Genomic DNA, 3,873 nt, shown 5'->3' on the forward strand with positions numbered 1-3,873 from the left:
ACAGGGGATGTGGTGTTTCCTGATCCAGGAGTGGACATGGGGGATGCCGTGTTTCCTGATCCGGGAGCTGGTTCTTTGAACCTGTTCAGTTACAGTGGTGTGGTTTTCTGCATGCATATAGGCTTTGATTTTCACTAACAAAGGTGGAAAAGAAAGCTGTTATGTTTGACCCCTCATGTGATAGGTGCAAAGTACTCAATGACCCCTTCAAGCCACACACTGGGAATCCTGGAAATCAACTTTATTAACATGATTGGTGTCATAAAACATACTTTTGTCCCATCCCTCACTTCACAGGACTGCCTGACACGTCCCCGTGTGGAGAGCAAATGCTATGTGCACTTTCTGCCTCTTTGAGCAGCACACCAAAGAGAGAGACGCCTTATGGCCACGGGAGGTCACGTCAGCTTTCACAGACACGCCTCAGCCCTACATTAAGGTCAGAAATGCTGCCTCTGTCCTCTGCACAAATCCACGTGTTCCCTGGGTTCCGGGGTGCCTCCTGCCTCTGTGCGGGGACACAAGCCCGGCTGGTCCTATAGCGGCTTTGCAAAGCAACGATGATTAACCAGAATTTCCCTTCTGCTTTGACAAGTTTCCAGTGACAACAGAACAAAGGGTTAGGAAGCGCTCCCGGGTCCACAGGCCAGGTGCTGATTCACACGTGCCCCACAGCGGCCTCTAAGTAGACCGACCGCGTGGCCGGTGAGCCGCAATGGAGAAGGTTCCGTGCGCAGGGCCGCACTGCCCTGCCCTTTCCCTGGCCGGCACTCGCGCCAGCAGTAGTTTGTCCCACAATCCTCCCAGCAATGGGCAGCGTCCTTATTTTGTTCAGTTCCAAGTGGAGTTTTGATCTCCCCTCAGCCTTTAGCTGCAGAATTCTTCCACTTAAACCTGAAAAGCATTTGCTGTTGTTCTGGGAAAATTAAAAAAAAACACACACACAATTGCTTTTACCTGAAGGTCCCTGAGCTTTTTTGGGAAAAGATGTGGATGCTTCAAGGGCTCCTGGCCTGTGTGTGACAAAGTTCCATCACAGATAATGCCCTGGGGGTTCGGGAGATGGATCTGGGGACCCTGCCGGCCTTGCGGCCCCTGCACAGCCTTTTGGAAGAAAATGATTATAATTTGCATAATGGGATTTCTGTGGAAATCATAATTAATCTTAAAGTTCATACTAGTGAATGTATGGGAACCTTTCTGCTTCACCACTTTTTCATCCAAAACTAGCACGCTGCCTGAGGACACGAGGCAGCTGGGACGCTGTGGCCTGGGGATGGTCCTCAGGAAATGAGGCCGAGAGAGAAGGGGAGAGGCTGGCGGGTGCAGGGGGAGGCGTGGGTGGCAGAAGGAAGTTTTCATATGCAGGACCCGTGTGGCAGAACTAGGGAGCCAGGGGCTGCGGAGTGGCCCAGGCTGGTAGGAGGGGCCCAGCCAGGTATGGGACCACAGCTGAAGGGCTCTTGTTGGAACAATAGCCAGGAAACTACCTCTCCCAGGGTGTTTCAGGCCCCCAGGTGAGATTTAAAGGGACTGGGGGAGCTAAAATCTTCGTCTAGGGGGCCTGCTTGAGTTTTTCCAGATGACCTCACAAGTTCTTGGGGGGCTTCAGCCTGGGTTCCAAATGGCTCCCCTGGAGCTAGACTCCCCGGCCCGCAGGGCCCCCCCCCCCTCACAGTCCAGCTCCTGCTCTGTCACCCTCCCCACCCACCCACCCACCACTCAGGCCCCCAGGGCACGGCCTTGAAACCTGGACTCCAAACCCACAATCTTGGAATTGACCACCTCCGTGTTCCCTGGGGCCTTGTGCTCCAACCACACAGCCTGGCTCTGGCCAGAGAGAGGCTGAGCTTCTGGAAGGCTCTAGGTGGTGGAATGCGGGCGGGGAGCCACGTGCTGCCAGGGCGGGGCGGCCGTGGTTCGGGGAGAGGGCAGCCACACAAAGCCCCCATTCTCCGCTCCCGCTGCCCTCCCTCCAGGAACAGGAGAGCTGCGTCCAGACTTTCCGTGAAGGTTTCCATCCCTGCTCCAGCCACTCCTCCCAGCAAAGCCTCTTTGTCTCCCTGCTTCCGGGCCAGCCTCCATCCCCATAAACACCTCAGGCCTCCGAGGCCTGGGGGCTGTGGGGCAGCAGTGCCCATTCTCACCCGACCCCTGCAGCCTTCAGACCCCAAGGGCCCTGCCTCCCTCCTCTGGCTCTCTGCGCCCTGGACAGCCTGGCATTGGGGAGGCAGAGATGGAGCGGGCCCAGGCCGGCCCAGAGAGGGCTGGGGCAAGGACATTGACCCTCCTCCTGGGTCCACAGGTGCCTGAGCAAAGAGATTCGACCCCCTCCATCCCTCCCAGTTTCCTTACCTCGAAGGGGGATGCCTCCTCAGGGGCTGTTGGAGGATGACCGAGAGGAGCCGGTCCCGGGAGGCATCTGGGGCAAGTGTTGACTGACATTTTGCCTGGGACGAAGACAGCCCTGTAGCAGCACAGATCTGGGTCCCTGTGTGGGGCCTGAGCACAGTCACCCGCACAAAGCTGAGGCCGGGGGGATGGTGCCGCAGCACCATGCTTAGGGACATTTTAAACAGTGAAATCACCAGCGAAAAGCATGAAAATGCGGAAAACATGGACCTAAATAGACCAGGAAAGGACGGGTGTTCAGTCTGAGCTGAAACAAGAGGCAAGTGTCACCTCATTCAGCCAGAGCAGGGGACGTGCTCACCGGGTGACCCAGATTTCCCCACTCTGCGTATCTGTGAACGGCCCACAGTCATGCATTTGGGGCTACAAACAGCTGTCAGCAAGAGAGTGAATTTGCAAATGGAAATCTGCCAATAATGAGGATCAACTACAGGAAAAATCACTGAATCGTGTGCTCTAAAAGGGTGACCGTGGGATACTTGACTGACTTCTCAAAAGTAAGGTAAAATGATTCCTGTCTGGGAGAAACGACATCCAAATGGGGAGATTACCCTGGCCGCGGCACGGAGGCCCGCGGTGCCCCAGGTACCCACCAGTCACCCACACTGCCACTTGGCCCAGACCTCGGGGAGGCCCCGGGGACGCAGGAGCTATTGTTTGTCCGTCTGACCGGTGTCTGACTGCTCCGCAGCTTGGTGTCCTGACCATGGGGCAGGGGCATCTTCAGGCAACACATGCGATGTGGACGGGCTGAGCAGGCAGGGCCCCAGGAGGCTCCCGGGAGTGTGTGGCTGTGGGCGTGGCAGGAGGCAGCTCCAGAACAAAGGCCCGAGGGCAAGAGACAAGAGCTGTGAAGAGACACCCCTGTCCTGGTTGACAGGGAACAGCGCCCCTGCACCCTCCAGGGCATCCCTATTTGGGTGCACTGTCATCCGTAGACCTGCACCCAGGCAGCAGGGCACAGCCCAGCGGAGCCTCAGCATGGTGAGGGGGGCTCACCCTCTCTCCAGCGGTGCCTTTACCTGAAACACAGACCCTGCACACTCCCCACTGGAGGTAGAGGGTCCTGCCTGGTGCCCAAGAGGCCACAGCCCCGCACCCACCTATTCGGAGAAGCCCCACGCTGCCTGTCAAGTGTCCGCGGCAGCAAGGCCGGGCAGAGAGCTGGCGCTGCGAGGGGCAGAGAGGGGTCAGGAGGCCCCGTCCGTGCTGTTCCCCGCCCCGGCACTGCCCCCGCTGGGCGCCGCTGCCCCCCCCAGCACCCGGCCTGCGGGGAGAGCATTAAAGATGGTCACCCAGGGACCATCTTCCCACTCGCTCACTCCCAGCCTCGGCTGGCTCTATTAGGGAGAGTATGTTTTATTAATACTACATATTAAAGTTTAATACTGTGATTACAGCGGAAAAATGGGACTTCACCTTCGAGGAGTATTAGAGGATTCCAAAGAGAGCTTGCGAGTG

Source organism: Equus quagga, chromosome 5 (genome assembly GCF_021613505.1).
Source record: "Equus quagga isolate Etosha38 chromosome 5, UCLA_HA_Equagga_1.0, whole genome shotgun sequence".
Taxonomy (NCBI): domain Eukaryota; kingdom Metazoa; phylum Chordata; class Mammalia; order Perissodactyla; family Equidae; genus Equus; species Equus quagga.